The sequence below is a fragment of the Berghia stephanieae genome, chromosome 12, assembly GCF_034508935.2.
Source record: "Berghia stephanieae isolate SIO BIC M18660-M18661 chromosome 12, UCSD_Bste_1.3, whole genome shotgun sequence".
Classification (NCBI taxonomy): Eukaryota; Metazoa; Mollusca; class Gastropoda; order Nudibranchia; family Aeolidiidae; genus Berghia; species Berghia stephanieae.
The window spans coordinates 29569887-29588162 of record NC_088371.1 but is presented as its reverse complement, the minus strand read 5'-3'; the positions used below and the strand labels follow the sequence as shown (position 1 = coordinate 29588162).

The window sequence follows — 18276 nt, the reverse complement described above, 5'->3', positions numbered from 1 at the left end:
TGATAGTTTGCTCTTGGAATCTACATCTGTTCCCTATTTGAACCATTCCCCTTTGTCTTACTTTTTCTTCAAGTCGAATAAGATCCGAGAGAGAGGGAATGGGGATACCCCTCTGAAGCGCATTATGGACGGCGCCCCAGTTTCGAGCCGTAATAAGTCCCTGCAACCCTTGTACGCAGCTTCCCTGACTACGGACAGAGATGCATATACGAGATGGAAGTCGGTTTGGACAAATTCAATCCCTTGTGGGGGCGGGGACGTACACTCCTCTAAGCTTGCTGAGAAGTTGCCAGGCTTTGATACCAGTAAGAGGAGACACTGGGGCTGCGAATCGGCTTCGGTCGAAGAGCTGCCTAACAGCAAGTGTGCTTCATCAGTGGGGACTTTCCACCTGTCCTACATGTACCCGATCTGGGCAAGAACCCGAAACGGCAGAGCATCTAGTTGAACGGTGTGTTGTGACGATGCGACCAGGCGGGTTCGCGACGGTGCACGAATGCGGACCGGACTTTGCTGATTGGGTCGATCGTCATAACATAGTAGTGTGAGAACCATAAGAGGCTGCTGCCATCATATGATTCAATTATTTGTTTTCCGGAGGACTGGATACATATCATACACACTTCAAAAGGATCTTGGAACCGGAAAAAATGTTACGTCACCACTTTTCTTCCCTATTTAAAACCCCCAACAAAACCCTGCCTTTCTATATATTGTCATGACATATCTCCGTAGCCTTTGTTTAACTTGTAGCCTGACACTTCACGTTATTTTTAGGTATGCTCCGTCTTGTAAATTGTAGTTAGTAGTCGGTCTAAAGGAAACAAATGATCCTATTGGTTGTTGAACTATTGAATACAACTCACGATTTCTTATCGGGCTATACGTTTACGAAGACTGCGGTCTGAGTCCCGGTCTTGTCGCTCACAAAAGTGAAATCCTCGGAAAGGCTCTTCATTCACTTTTTGTCCCCGCACTCGGCTGTAAATGGAGAAGCCTGGCTGGGGTCTTTCGACCTCCCTCATGCTGTGCAGTAAGTCACTTGCTGTGTCTTCTGTCCCTCTTTATCTGTTTTCAGAGTTACTTTCTGTCTTTTTCTTGGAATAGGATTATGTAATTATTTTTTTCATGACTTTGCCGGAGTCCTTGGCTGAGAGGGAAACAGTCGAATGTTAAGTGTTAGTTTGTGGTGATATTTCCCCCCTTGTTAATCGTCTCTGTTATGTAGATTTTTGACCAATCAAAACATAGGATTCGCGACACTCCTTCAAACAGCTGTTCGTTCACTAACATTAGAAGGAATGACGTTGACATCATACTGCACTTTGTTATTGTTCTTGGTTGATTAGTTCTCGCTGGATTCTCTCGACCAGACTATATTATGAACGTTTAAGAACAGCCAAGGTGGCAACTAGTAGTAGTAGCGTTATGGCTACACCTCCAAATTCATTTCATCAACCCAGCTACGAAAGTCTTCATCCGCCCTAAGGACTGTTTCATAGCCACCTTCAAGTTTAGTTACTGGACAGTGGAGGACGATGTGATTGCTGGTCTCTGGAGCTGCCTGACATTTCCGGCTGGCATCACTGTTCCCAAGTTTCCCTCTGATGCAGTTCTGCCATGTCCTGTTAAGAGGCGATTTGAGGAAACCCAGTCTCTGTTAACAAAGCAAGACAGCAGCAGCGATCTCGATCCTGCACAAATGGCAAAGCTTAAAAAAAACTTCCCTTTATTCATTCCAAAGGGGGAAATTTGTCTTAAGGGTCTATTCCAAGGAAAGCCTGGAATAACCTAGGCCCCAGCCGCAGTGCAACGCCGAAAACTGAGCTGGAGCGAGGTGACTTGATAAAGGCCACACGGCACTGGGGGTATTCGAACTCGGCACCTTTTGCGTAGGAAATCAAAGACCGTCCCGTTGAGCCGCGCTGCCGCATTATATATATATATATATATATATATATATATATATATATATATATATATATAAGCTTTTATATAGCTCAATATCCACTAAACGTGCTCAAAGCGCTTTACAAGAAGTCCATGGCCAACACCAACATTTAACATATTATAGGTCGGGACATGACGCCTGTGAGGCGATATTGCATTTTTTTCGGACAGAGACGACACTGTTAAGGCCAGGTACTCATTTTTCAATCGAGTACGATGAGAAAATGTGAGTAAATAGGCCTTTTCCAAGGACTCAACTATGCTCAGATGGAGGCTCGAACTCAGGACCTTCCGACATTTACTATCATCAGCATCTCTACCACTTTGAATCCTTTTTTCACTTATAGGCCGACGTTTGAGATCTTGGTGATAATTAAATAATATGACACGTTTAAAAATGATAAATGGCAACATTAAAAAAAATAAATTGGCTATATGTTTGGTTGCTAGAAATAATTCAGGTACACACACCAAAAGTATATATAGATATATCGAAGCCAACAAAAAAACATTCGACTTCCTGGACATAACCATCAACCTAAACGACGGCACCTATCAACCATTTTCAAAACCCAACAACATCCCATTGTACGTTCATAGACACAGCAATCATCCGCCATCTAAAATAAAAAAACATCCCCGAGAGCATTAACAAACGACTATCTAACAACTCTACAAACAACAACATATTCAACGATGCAATCCCACCGTACACAAACGCACTACAAAAAAGTGGATATAACTACAAACTAGAATATGAGGAAGAGACCATTACCACCCCAACAAAAAAACGACAAAGAAAACGACACATAACATGGTTCAACCCACCCTACAGCAAGAATGTGACAACTTCTATCGGTAACAAATTCTTCAATCTACTACAAACATGCTTCCCTCCCGGTCACGTTCTACACCCAATCATGAACAAAAACACCATCAAAATAGGATACACCTGCATGCCAAACATACAAAACATTATTTCATCCAACAATAACCGAAAACTATCACAGCCAGATCAGCCCAGCAACAACATAGAAAAAAAAATGCAACTGTAGGACACAGACAACATGCCCACTAAACGGCAATTGCCTGACTCAAAACATAATTTATCAAGCCACAGTAACACGACCAGACACACCAAAACAAGAAACATACATTGGCCTCACCGAGTGTCCATTCAAAACCAGATACAACCTGCATACATCTTCCTTCAGAAACATACACAAACGACATTCTACTACACTAAGCGAACACATTTGGAACCTCAAAGAAAAAAACATAAAACACAGCATCACATGGAAAATCATCTCCAGAGCACAGTCGTACTCCCCCCCCCCCCCCTCTTCTAAGATTTGCAACCTCTGCTTGGAAGAAAAATTCTTCATCATCACTAAACCGAACATAGCAACACTCAACAGAAGAAACGAACTAACTTCCTCATGCAGACATAGATACAAACACCTTTTATGTAATTACGAACCTCCATAAACACGAATCTATAAAAATACGAAAACACAACAATCTACTTTCACTTCCACTTCCTGATGAGAGCAACGCTCGATAACAACGTTGTAGAAGTCAAACAATTATCTTTCAAATGTTTATATATATATATATATATATATATATATATATATATATATATATATATATATATATATATATATATATATATATATATATATATATACTATATATGCTATATATATATATATATATATATATATATATATATACTATATATACTATATATATATATATATATATATATATATATATATATATATATATATATATATATATATATATACTTACTTAGGCCGCCCCCTGGGGCGCCCAACATGAGCCACACGTCTTTGCCACTCTGTCCTGTCCTTCATAAGTGTGCGCAGCTCCCGGGTGTTGTCCATTCCTGTGTCATCTACCAAACAGTCAATGTATGTGTGTGTGTATATATATATATATATATATATATATATATACAAACACACACACACACACACACACACACATATATATATATATATATTGCCTCACCAGATCTGTTTAATCTATACCAAGAAACAATCATGAGGGGCATAAATAATATGGAGGGAATAAAAGTGGGAGGTCACAACATAAATAATATAAGATACGCAGACGATACGGTACTCATTGCAACATCAGAAATCCAACTTCAAAAGATTGTTGACAAAGTGGTAGTAGATAGTGAAGCCAAGGGAATGGAAGTGAATATCACCAAAACGGAATGCATGGTAATACAGAAAAACCCCGAAAACAACAACACCTGCAATATAACGATTCACGGCGAGCAACTTACCAACGTAGAAAGTTTTAAATACCTAGGTTCAATAGTGACAACAGATGGAAGATGTAACCGAGACATACGAGCAAGAATAGCTCAAGCCAAACAGGCCTTCATGGACCTGGGAAACATTTTGAAAAACAAACAGATGTCGTTCGGGATTAGATTCCGAGTCTTGAAGTGCTACGTGTGGCCAATCTTGTTATACGGATGCGAAAGCTGGACTACAAATGCAGAAACACAAAAGAACATTGAAGCTTTTGAAATGTGGTGCTTGAGAAGGAATGAGAGAATATCGTATACTGCACACAAAACGAACGAAGAAGTGCTAAAACAAACATACCAACAAAGGAAACTAATGCCCTTAATAGTGGATCGACAACTATCCTTTTTCGGACACATAGTAAGGAAAGATAAGAATGAATACCTGGCAAGTTGTCGAAAAATACCTGGTAAACGCGCCCGGGGAGACAAAGAAAAACACTCATAGACCAACTGAAGGGCTTCACCAGCCTAACAATCCAAGAGCTGTTTGAAAAGGCAAGAGACAGGGAGGAATGGAGAGAGATAATTCATGCAGTATCCGAAGCCTGGACCAGGCATGGAACCTAGAAGAAGAAGAATATACTAGTAAAAAGCCCGCAATTTCGCGGGGAAAGAACTATTTTCATTCGATACTGTGCTCACCATCATTTAATGACGGCAGATTGGTAAACAACGTTGTCTGTGTAATTTGGTATATCTTCGGTTGATTTTTCTGTGTGGCCCAACATGAAGTGTAAGCCACTATAGCCTCTGACCCGTGGCACAGCAACATTCAGGATGTGAGAATGTGGCAGGCCTCTCTTGAAATTCAATGACCTTCACATATGCTACGACTTTGCCAAAAAGTTCTTTTTAAATTATCTCTTCCATCAATGCCCCTAATTTCATTTTAAAGACCCTTGCGACTAAATCTGGTCGGTCTGCAGCTGTTTGTTGTGAATGCAGTTCATTTGTTATCTCTGGCCAACATGGATTACAGGTCACAGTAAGGAATAGGTCAGGTTTACCATATCTGCGAACAATTGACATTGCATCTTGGTATAATTGGAGCATGTTTCTTGGACTCCCTGTGAATGAAGATGGCAAAACCATTTTGGTCCCTACTGTAGCTCCATGTGCGTCACCTCGATACACTGCATCCACCAGTCCTTGATACAATTCTGCTCGTAATGACTGTTGATTAAATCGAATGGATTGCAGGCGTCGCTCTTCAACTTTAGCATACTGATCAACACAATATTATTGCAGGAGACGACCTCCGTGGAAAATTACATTAAAACTATCTCTCTCCATAAGTCGATAAGCATAAAATAATGATGGACTGACCTGATTGGTTCGCTTTCTGTTGACTTTAATGTTGGGCACCCAACCTTCTTCTCATTTTGGAAAGGAGAGCACATAATGCAACGGATCAAAGTGAGGATGTGTTTCACTGATACGCATAATTGACTGTTGGTTTGGATGGTCATCTGATTTGCGGTATAATACAATATCCCTCCGGTTACTACAGTTGATAGGGTTATTTGGGAGTAAAACAGCAACTTCTGAAGCAGTCGGTAAATCATATCTACGGGGATCTTTTGATGAATCTGCTCGCAGCACCATTCTAATATCCTTCCCTTGATCTCCAGCATCTTCAATAGCTTATATAATTCAACAAAGGGACTAACAGTAGCCATGGTGGTAGATATAGTTGTCAAAATATCAGTATTAAGACTTCTATTCCAAAAAAGCCTATTTTGAATTTCGTGTTCAGTGTCATAAATGTAAAGTTAGGCAAATTTTGGTCTATCATTATCACTGTTGGGTTGAATATGACCTATTCTATGGTAGACGGTTCCACTAACTCGAAAACAGTATATCCCAGGAGGCAAGAAATCTTCGTGTACACCCAAGGAGGCGAATGCAAACATAGAATTGTAAGCACGGATGTGTTCTCGAAAATGTTTAGAATTTGTGTCGTTACCCGTGTAAAGACTCTTTATATCATCCGGAAGGGGTTGTAAAGGTGCCAGTGACACTTCCCCGTTGGCACAGCATAGCGAGGTTGATTCACCGTGCCATAGTTTTGCTGAAAACAACGACAAACTTTGTTCATGCGTCCTGTGTTGTGTGGTGAGATAAGAGGTATTGTAGTTGAATCCTGTTCTTGATCTGCAGCGGATGTAATTTCCAATGTTTGAGCTACATTTTGTTGAGGAGCAGTTTCTGTATTATTAGTATTTGTAGTAGAAGTAGCAGAAGTAGTAGTCGTAGTAGTATTAGCAGATCTAGTTCTGGTTCGAGTTTGAAGTGGAGATAAGACATGAGTTTCCTCCTCTTGACCTGGAATGTGAACTACTTCTATGTCAATACTGTGTGGTTCTTCAGCTTGGCGTACACATCGGCCTGAATCATTTTCTTGATTAGCTTGATTACGATTAGATGCATATTTTAATCGACGTGCTTGTCGTCGCTGCCATGCTTTATTCGGCATGATTTTGGTTTATCAGTCAGTAGATATCTATATCAATACGTCCCAAGTCTTTACCACGCTTTACTTGGGAGGCCTTCCGAAAGCCCCTACAAAGGAAAACAACTTTAATAATATATTCCCTCAACTAACCCCAAGAAAAAATTAAACGGAATACCTTTAATTAACCCTAATAGGAAAAACAAACACCCTAGCACTTATAAGACTTATGACTAACCCAAATAGTAAAAAAATGATCCGATCTCGAGCTAACCCTAATAGAAAATATGATGACAAATTGAATAAATAAACGCCCGACAAAAGATCAAAGGTGAAAATAAAAATTTAAAGAATACTGGGGATGTATGAGCTTTCGGAATGTCTCCCTTTATTTAACTTATGGAAAAACAAACACCCTAGTTTCTTTAATAAGACTTATGACTAACCTCTCGAGCTAACCCTAATAGAAAAAAAAACTCGGACTGCTTTGCCCTACCTTTCAATACTTAACAAATCAAAATGGCGGCCGAAAATCAAAACAATGGTCAAATTAGGAAATGTTAAACTTTCACAAATCTATCAAGGTTTGTTCTAGAGTTTTTAAAATACTTCTATATAATGACAAATTGAATAAATAAATGCCTGACAAAATATCAACGGTGAAAATACAAATTTAAAGAATACTGTGGATGTAGGAGCTTTCGGAATGTCTCCCCCTTACTTAACTTATGTAAAAACAAACATCCTAGCAACTTTACTAAGACTTATGACTAACCCTCATAGAAAAAGAAATATTTTCCGATCTCGAGCTAACCCTAATAGAAAAAAATGACGACAAATTGAATAAATAAACGCCTGACAAAATATCAACGGTGAAAATACAAATTTAAAGAAAACTGGGGATGTAGGCGCTTTCGGAATGTTTCCCCTTTACTTAACTTATGGAAAAGCAAACACCCTAGCACCTTTACTAAGACTTATGACTAACCCTAATAGAAAAAAAAAATCCTTCGATCTCGAGCTAACCCTAATAGTAAAAAAAGAATCAAAATGGCGACTGAAATACCTTCATGTGATCAAGTGAATAATATCACTATGAATGCCACGATTTGCTGAAAAATGCCAACACACACATGTATACACCACACACAACACACACACACACAAACACACACACACACACAAACATACACGCAATTAGAACATACTACTACATAACAACACTGATCACCGCTAAATCAACAACACAACGGAAGTAATAATAATACTTGATGTCATAAATAGATGACGCAAATTGACAACTTTTTACAGTGTCAAAATTAGTTGATTTTGAGAGTCTAGTGTCGTCGGTACATATTTTATAATATCTGTTTGACTCAACAAACTTTCAAACTGACTTTAAATTATAAAAGGAAATCAAGTTATCTGTTTATCTGTAAAAAATACATTTCTAATTTTCAAATCTTTCAGTAGAGTTGTGCGCCGTATCATTTTTTTTTATTGACTCAATTAAGCACAATGTTCTCCACAATGCTATATTTTTTAAAGAAAGGATATATATATATATATATATATATATATATATATATATATATATATATATATATATATATAATATATATATATATATATATATATGTATATATATATATGTATATATATATATATATATATATTTTATATATATATATATATATATATATATATATATATATATATATATATATATAATATATATATTGCCTAATTTTTAGCCTTGGATTACATTAAACCATCTGGCCATGGTCTCTGTGTAAACAACGCAAGATGGCGCCAGGGGCCTCTCTCCTTTACCAATTCCCTCAAAAACTGACATTATCCTGACATATGTAGGCCTATTTACCGTTGTTGTCATGGAAAAACTCCCAGGTAATTAAAAGTGTGTCCATGACAACAAAGATAATCGGTTTACTTTGGATATCAACGGAGGGAGGTAAATCAAACCACATCGAAGACATGGTAGTGGTACCGCCCACTATATGACACACGGACAATGAGCAGATCAAGCAAAACACGCAGGAAACATGGCTGTTTTCCACCAACTGCTAAGGAACGGAACAAAGATCTGTTAGAAGAAATAGCGATAGCTGGGCGGGGGGCTTTTGACTTCCCATGGTGGGCAGGAGGTCACGCTGTGTCTTCTATCCCCTTATACTTATATCTGTTTTCCTAGTTGCTTTGTTTTGTCTTTGTCTTGGAATGGGATTATTTAGTTTTGTCCCAGCCCTGGCTGGAGTCTTTGACTGGGAGGGAAGCAGTCAAAAGTATAGTTTTGGAAAATTATATTGTTTTCCTTGTATATCATCTCTCTGTTATGTATTCTGTATACATTTGAGTGTGTTCCTCATAATTGGATCCTGTGCTGGTGTCTGGATGAGACTTTAAAGTGATCTCAAAGTACATTGATGGTGTGCTCTTGGAATCTACACCTGTTCCTTATTAGAGCCAATTCCCCTTTGTCTTACTTTTTTTCTTGCGTGCTTTGATTGTTAATCTAGAATATTTTGACTATTCCATTTTCTTCTTTTTACTGGTGCTGATATTACCTAAATGTGTCGAAAGCGCCGTAAAGCACTTAAAAACAAAAACGAATAAGTAGTGGTAGCACCAGGTAATGAACGATTCAGGCCGCTCTAGGGGCATACACCATGGTGCATCGCTTTTCTGTAGCCAGTATGATGGCATTTGCTGCCATAACCAGGATTGCTATATTTTTTTTCAGAGCATTTAGCCAAATCAGTCACGAAAACTTGCCATTGCCATAAAATCTTGACAAACCGGTATGTAGTGAAATACAATATCAATTCTTCCCCGTTAAGCGGTAAACTGTTTTGCCTAATACTTTCCTTTTCACCAGCCATCATGGCTTTGTCTGGGCTAAAACTTGTTCAGTAGTAGTGGTGGTAGTAGTAGTAGTAGTGGTAGTAGTAGTAGTAGTAGTAGTAGTAGTAGTAGTAGTAGTAGTAGTAGTAGTAGTAGTAGTAGTAGTAGTAGTAGTAGTAGTAGTAGTAGTAGTAGTACTAGTAGTAGTAGTAGTAGTAGTAGTAGTAGTAGTAGTAGTAGTAGTAGTAGTAGTAGTAGTAGTAGTAGTAGTAGTAGTAGCAGTAGTAGGTAGGTAGGTAAGTAGGCAGGTAGGCAGATAGGTAGTAGTAGTAGTAGTAGTAGTAGTAGGAGTAGTAGTAGTAGTAGTAGTAGTAATAGTAGTAGTAGTAGTAGTAGTAGTAGTAGTAGTAGTAGTAGGAGTAGTAAGTAGTAGTAGTAGTAGTAGTAGTAGTAGTAGGAGTAGTAGTAGTAGTAGTAGTAGTAGTAGTAGTAGTAGTAGTAGTAGTAGCAATAAATAACACTTGTCGAGCCCTTTCCATGAACCAAACATGCATTCGATCCTGCGAAGTCAAATCCAGAGTGTCGTATTGCAGAGTGTGTTGGAATCCAGCGACTACTGTAAAATGTCGGGTGGACGAGGTGCTGTAAAGTGAATTTATAAACACAAACATTATGACGAAATTGTTGTTAATTTCTGTTTGTTCTAGTGGAGAATATATCGAGGGTAGGGTGCAAAACTATCGTAAGTCGAGTTACGATAGATTAGCACTGAGAGATAATATACTGTGCGTTGAAATACTGCACGCCCTGGTGTCAAATCGACATTCCTATCGCATTAAAAGCAAAAATGTTATTCAAATTTAAATAACTATACGGTAACAAATATGTGGAAATAAAACTTGACTTACAACCAGTTTTTACTTTTCCCTTTAAATTTATGTATTGTAAGTTACAATAATCTCTTTGCCAAATAATTGTCAAATTGTTTAACATAAAATTGTTTGTACAGTGTTACCATTGTATCTTTACCAAATACGTGTCAAATTGTTTAACATAAAATTGTTTGTACAGTATTACCATTGTATCTTTACCAAATACGTGTCAAATTGTTTAACATAAAATTGTTTGTACAGTATTACCATTGTATCTTTACCAAATACGTGTCAAATTGTTTAACATAAAATTGTTTGTACAGTATTACCATTGTATCTTTACCAAATACGTGTCAAATTGTTTAACATAAAATTGTTTGTACAGTGTTACCATTGTATCTTTACCAAATACGTGTCAAACTGTTTAACATAAAATTGTTTGTACAGTGTTACCATTGTATCTTTACCAAATACGTGTCAAGTTTAAAAAATTGTTTGTACATGTACCATGTATTTACAATAGTTCAATTGTTAATAAAATTGTTTACAGTGTTACCATTGTATCTTTACCAAATACGTGTCAAACTGTTTAACATAAAATTGTTTGTACAGTGTTACCATTGTATCTTTACCAAATACGTGTCAAATTGTTTAACATAAAATTGTTTGTACAGTATTACCATTGTATCTTTACCAAATACGTGTCAAATTGTTTAACATAAAATTGTTTGTACAGTGTTACCATTGTATCTTTACCAAATACGTGTCAAATGTTTAACATAAAATTGTTTGTACAGTGTTACCATTGTATCTTTACCAAATACGTGTCAAATTGTTTAACATCAAATTGTTTGTACAGTGTTACCATTGTATCTTTACCAAATACGTGTCAAATTGTTTAACATAAAATTGTTTGTACAGTGTTACCATTGTATCTTTACCAAATACGTGTCAAACTGTTTAACATAAAATTGTTTGTACAGTGTTACCATTGTATCTTTACCAAATACGTGTCAAATTGTTTAACATCAAATTGTTTGTACAGTTTACCATTGTATCTTTACCAAATACGTGTCAAATTGTTTAACATAAAATTGTTTGTACAGTGTTACCATTGTATCTTTACCAAATACGTGTCAAACTGTTTAACATAAAATTGTTTGTACAGTGTTACCATTGTATCTTTACCAAATACGTGTCAAATTGTTTACCATAAAATTGTTTGTACAGTGTTACCATTGTATCTTTACCAAATACGTGTCAAACTGTTTACCATAAAATTGTTTGTACAGTGTTACCATTGTATCTTTACCAAATACGTGTCAAATTGTTTACCATAAAATTGTTTGTACAGTGTTACCATTGTATCTTTACCAAATACGTGTCAAACTGTTTACCATAAAATTGTTTGTACAGTGTTACCATTGTATCTTTACCAAATACGTGTCAAATTGTTTACCATAAAATTGTTTGTACAGTGTTACCATTGTATCTTTACCAAATACGTGTCAAATTGTTTACCATAAAATTGTTTGTACAGTGTTACCATTGTATCTTTACCAAATACGTGTCAAATTGTTTACCATAAAATTGTTTGTACAGTGTTACCATTGTATCTTTACCAAATACGTGTCAAATTGTTTAACATAAAATTGTTTGTACAGTGTTACCATTGTATCTTTACCAAATACGTGTCAAATTGTTTACATAAAATTGTTTGTACAGTGTTACCATTGTATCTTTACCAAATACGTGTCAAATTGTTTACCATAAAATTGTTTGTACAGTGTTACCATTGTATCTTTACCAAATACGTGTCAAATTGTTTAACATCAAATTGTTTGTACAGTGTTACCATTGTATCTTTACCAAATACGTGTCAAACTTTTTACCATATCATTGCTTGTTTGTTTGTTTGATTGGTTTTTTTTTCTGTTTTTAGGCTGGATCACAATATGAGCAACCGTTTCTCGCTAATTGATATTCATCCAACACGTAGAAAGTTATCAAAATCATAATACAAAACTTCAGTACTAAAATCTTTGATTATATGCATAGCTTTTATTTAATTTTGGCAGTAATTCATATCCCAGCAAAACATCTTAAATCTTCAACGGACTAAATGGCGTGATCAGGGACTCAAACCTAGAGCATTTCAATGATCAACAGCTGATCTCTAATCATATTGGTGCTTTGACACTGTCAATGACATTCGGTCATTTTGGCGAGGAAAAAGAGAACCATTGCCCATTCTGATAAATTGTTTCATTGGTGTTCTATTTGCCTCTAAGAAGCTATATATGTATGCTTCAATTGTTTAATAAAATCTCAAAAGAAAAATGGAAGACAGTAGACGCTCCACGAACGAACTTGAATGAGTCCTTCTTTGACCTGGAAAGGCAAGTTGTTCACAAATGCTCAGACCAAAATAGAAAATTTCTTTTTAACCAAAACTTGGGTAGGTCCTTTGAGATTTCAAATTTCCACATTGTGTTGAAATTCTTTTTTGAGATCAATGAAGATTGTCATTATTTGCACGCAAGTGGAAGTAGTAAGCCTCGAAGTCCGAATGACGCTTGCTGAGAATTGTGATTCATTATAGTCGATGAGTGTAGCTGCTCTCTCCATCCATGTTGTTCATTGTTTCCATTGGTCACGGTCCTGGGCCAGAGTTTTCAGATGTCAAAATCTTGTTGTGACTTTAGTACGGAGGGCACTGCACGTAAAGATATCACGAATTAAAGTCCTCAGTTGAACAACGTTATTAATGTTTCATGAGTCTTTTCCTAAAGTCGCACATGAAGTCTGACAGTCCTTGTGTTCCAAACAGAACTGAAATGGCAGACGCATGTTGACCGTCTTGTCCAGTAGATTGCATAAGTAGTTGGTGATGCAAATGGGCGGTATTCATTGTTCCAGAGTGGTGATTCTCAGCTTTTGGAATTGGACTCACACTTATCAGATTCTATCTCAGCTGACAGCCTACATTATCAATTTCATAAAAGATAACCATAAGGGCAATCATAGTTTGTGTGGAAGATTGCCATATTTATTTTTTCAAAAATCCAATGTTATTGTGCTATGCAACCTCTTACTATGTAGTCGTCTGCAAGTAGTTTAGTTTCTTGCTGTCAGGCTTTATCTGGAGGAGGAGGAGAATCAGATCGCATAAAATAGAGCAAGATCTATACAATCCAATTCTTCTGATATTCCAAAACACTGATCTCATGCGACAGTTATAAGACTCATTTTCGGGGAGTTTGGTGAGCAATGTCATCGTATACTTACACTTTTCCATGGTAGAAAAGGAAGCCCGCACTTGATGTGGATTTCTGATGTCTATCTGACCATCTCTTTTTTCTCTTGAGTCCTAGAGAACCATTGTGCCTTCGGACCCATGGAAACTCGTTTAATCTATGGAGCACATTGACCCATGCGAGGGAACAGACGTGCTTGGTCCCAATATGAGGATTCCCTGTGACCGTGACACTTTTATGCTGATGTAGCATAGCACCTTATAGGTACCGTACTAATTTACAATGCAACTCATACATACATACATTCATGATAATGATGATGATGATGATGATGATGATGATGATGATGATGAAGGAGGAGGAGGCGAAAGAGGAGAAGAAGGAGGGGGAGGATGAGAAAAAAAACAGGGAGTGAAAATAAACGGTGGAAGAAGAAGAAGAAGAAGAAGAAGAAGAAGAAGAAGAAGAAGAAGAAGAAGAAGAAGAAGAAGAAGAAGAAGAAGAAGAAGAAGAACAACAACAACAACAACAGCAACAACGACAACAACAACAACAAGAAGAAGAGGATGGGGGAGGGTAGAGGAAAAGAAGAAGAAGAAGAACAACAACAACAGCAGCAACAACAACATCAACGACAACAACAGCAACAACAAGAGGAAGAGGATTGTGGGAGGGTAGAGAAGAAGAAGAAGAAGAAGAAGAAGAAGAAGAAGAAGAAGAAGAAGAAGAAGAAGAAGAAGAAGAAGAAGAAGAAGAAGAAGAAGAAGAAGAAGAAGAAGAAGAAGAAGAAGAAGAAGAAGAAGAAGAAGAAGAAAGAAGAAGAAGAAGAAGAAGAAGAAGAAGAAGAAGAAGAAGAAGAAGAAGAAGAAGAAGAAGAAGAAGAAGAAGAAGAAGAAGAAGAAGAAGAAGAAGAAGAAGAAGAAGAAGAAGAGAAGAAGAAGAAGAAGAAGAAGAAGAAGAAGAAGAAGAAGAAGAAGAAGAAGAAGAAGAAGAAGAAGAAGAAGAAGAAGAGAAGAGAGAAGAAGAAGAAGAGAAGAAGAAGAGAGAAGAAGAAGAAGAAGAAGAAGAAGAAGAAGAAGAAGAAGAAGAAGAAGAAGAAGAAGAAGAAGAAGAAGAAGAAGAAGAAGAAGAAGAAGAAGAAGAAGAAGAAGAAGAAGAAGAAGAAGAAGAAGAAGAAGAAGAAGAAGAAGAAGGGGTGAGGGGAGAGAAAAAGAGGAAGAGGAGGAGGAGGAGGAAAAGAAAAGTACAGAATTTTGGGAAGTAAAAGGGGAAGAGAAGGAGCGAGTAGGAGAAATGGAAAATTAATGTTAAGAAGAAAAGTCAGACTACCCATTAATTATTACGACTTGAGTCCTGTCCAGTTGTGACATACAATTATGATTGTTACTCTTCCGTTTCTAGATTTAAATACTTGTATAAACTCCGGAGTAATCAACCTTGTGGCTCTTAGAACTTGGTTTAGGTATCGTAACTCAGAGTAATATATTTGTCTATTAAGTGGTGATAATGGCACAAAAACTTCGAGTTATGACAGTTTTAGTTCTGTTCTTTCCTCCTCAAAATATACTATCTCGACATACGATAGTCTTGCTTCCAGTAAAATACTTTCAAACTATCGTAACTTTAATCACTCGAAATCCATGCAATATCGTCTCAAAAAGGCCATAATACGATAATATATTATATTACCTGTTTCAGTCCCTTGATCAGTGGGTTAGATAATTGCAGGGATTGAGTCATGGGCCTGTTGTTATCCGAGTGTTGGGGATTATCGTTTTCTCTGTGTTGTGTGATTTGTGAGGTTGTTCACTCTGAGACGTCATCAATTAAGCCCTTTCAGATTGGAAGGTCCTGGGTTCGAGCCTCGCCAAGGGCATAGTTGAGTCCTTGAAAAGGCTCTTTACTCACATTCTCTCACCGTAATCAGATGTAAAATGAGTACCTGGCCGTTAACAGCATTGTCTCCGTCTGCAAAATTGTATTATCGTCTTACAGGCGTCATGTCTCGTCCTACATCTTAAGTGTTGCTGTTGGTCAGGGACTCTTTGTAAAGCACTTTGAGCACGTTCAGTGGATATTGCGCTATATAAAAGCTCACGTCTTTGAAGTATTGTTTCCATCATATTTTTACCGAGTAGACCTAACGAAGGGACATAATCAGTGAAAAATGCATTCCCTGCAATGAATCAAAACTGCAAGCATTTATACCTTCACGACGTGTCTTTTTGAAGGGGTGTTGGGTTAGGGTTATGGTTTAAACCCAACGTGAATATATTTACAGGTCTGTTAACCGGATGCGAGTATGGGTTTGATTTAACAGTGTTGTACTGGGCAATGTTATAAAATTATTTTTTTTTTACCTTTGGTCTGAGTGACTGATAGTGCGGCTTTGTGGCCTAGTGGAATGACACTCACTTTTGGATCGGAAGGTCCTGGCTTCGAGCCTCGCTCGACGCATAGTTGAGTCCTTGGAAAATACTCTTTACTCACATTCTCTCATCGTTCGCAGGTGTAAAATGAGTACCTGACCGTTAACAGCGTTGTCTCTGTTCGCGAAAAATTGTAATATCTCCTAACAGGCGTCATGTACCGTCCCACATATTATCTGATGGCCTGGGACCCATTGTAAAGCGCTTTGAGCACGTTTAGTGGATATTGCGCTGTATAAAAGCTCAATTTAAATTGATTTATAAAATCTGACCGAAAATAAAGTTTGTAGGTGCGCGCAAATAAATCTGGCAAAAGGTGGCGAGAAAGCGGCAGTTTTTAATGGTGCTCACACTACTATGTTATGACGATCTATCCTGGACGCAAACTCATTTGCATTCTCGTGGTGCACCGTCGCAAACCCGCCCGGAAGCTTCGTCAGAACTCACCGTTTAACTAGATGCTCTGCGGTTTCGGGCCCTTGACCACAACGGGTACATGTTGTGGACAGGTGGCAAGTTACCACTGATGTAGTGAGCGTGCTGTTAACTCTTTCTTACCTATAATTTTCAGTATTATCCCAAAATGGCAGGCTTACCCAGAAGAAAAATTGATTTTTAAATTCAAACAAGCTCTCTACAAAACAACTTTATGCTCTAAGCAATGAACCCAAGACCATTCTTCAACGTTTGTGATGAACAAAATAAATATGAATTTAAAAAAAAGTAGTATATTGTGACGAAATGTGACGATTTTGCTGCAGGTGGCAAGGAGAGGGTTAACGGCCAGATACTCATTTTACATTTGAGTACGGTGAGAGAATGTGAGTAAAGAGTCTTTTCCAGGACCTTCCGATCCGAAAGCGGGTGTCATACCACAAGACCACATAGCCGCACAATAAAATGGAATAGAAACTTAAATATTATTTCCAAAGACAGATGATGTAAAGCTTCAAATCCATTTATTTTTGTTATTTATTTCTTCAATCTTCAAGCAGTACGATTTGCATTATGCCTTAAAAAAAAAACAACAACCCGAAATTCCCCTCTTCTCACCCCACTTTAAGTAAACATTCTTGTGTCTTCATCGACATAACATAGCATAAAATATGGTATAGGGCAAAATAGGATAAAATCCCTTGAATGCCCTTAATATTAATAGTAATGCCATAAATCTATTGATTAAAGATTACAAAAATGATACACGCGGCAAAGATAGTATTTCAACTTAAATGTACTCATGTATATATGGTGTGCAAACATATATCTTTAACCGTGACATGAAAAGCACACGCACACACACACACACCCACACACACACACACACACACACACACACACACACACATATATAGAATAATAATATAACAATGCATAATATATATATACAAGATTGAAAGCCATAATATAGACTCGAAAATCATTCTCAAAAATTGTTCCAAACCCTATAATATCCCATAATCTAGGTGTTAGTATTTATTGATTAAATAAACTCTCATTTGAAAAGCCATTTCATTCCACCTAAAAGTAGAATTAACGATAAAACTATAAAATAAATTCGATTTTGATATAAACTAAAACCTGAAATTCGATTTTAAGATCCTCACATTTCAATGAATTGAAATTGGTATCGATTCGATAATAAGGGTATTTTGTTTTCCATTTATTTCTAATAACATGATTACACAAATGTACTTCAGACTTGGGTTATCATGGAAATGGCAACAAATGGCAACCACACTAAAAGCTTTATCACCAGAATCGATATTATCTAATATACTTTATTTGATCACAGTTACAACTCGACCCAACACCAACAAAACAGTTTTATTTTACTTTATATAACGATTACTTTTAAGAAGATAGCACCCCCCCCCCCCCTTCCCATCATCACCCATTTAAAATAAGTCAAATAAACATAACAAAATAAAACGGAAAATTAAAAAAGCACAACCCCCCCCCCCCAAAAAAAAAAAAAACAAAAACAACAACAACAAAAAAAAAACAACAAATTGAAAACAGTAACTCCTCCCCCCACCCAAAAAAAAACCCCTCCCCAACACACACACACATAAACGTAAACAAATATACAAACAAACAAAGAAAC

General features: G+C 37.0%; 1 long non-coding RNA gene across 1 annotated transcript; it reads right to left on the bottom strand.

Annotated features, from left to right (window-relative positions):
• Positions 1-12527: 12527 nt before the first annotated feature.
• On the bottom strand, positions 12528-17308 carry LOC144957888 (uncharacterized). The gene is made up of 2 exons (XR_013642248.1): positions 17226-17308; positions 12528-13628 (listed from the first exon to the last, which is right to left on the bottom strand). It is a non-coding gene; the product is annotated as an uncharacterized LOC144957888 (long non-coding RNA).
• Positions 17309-18276: the final 968 nt, after the last annotated feature.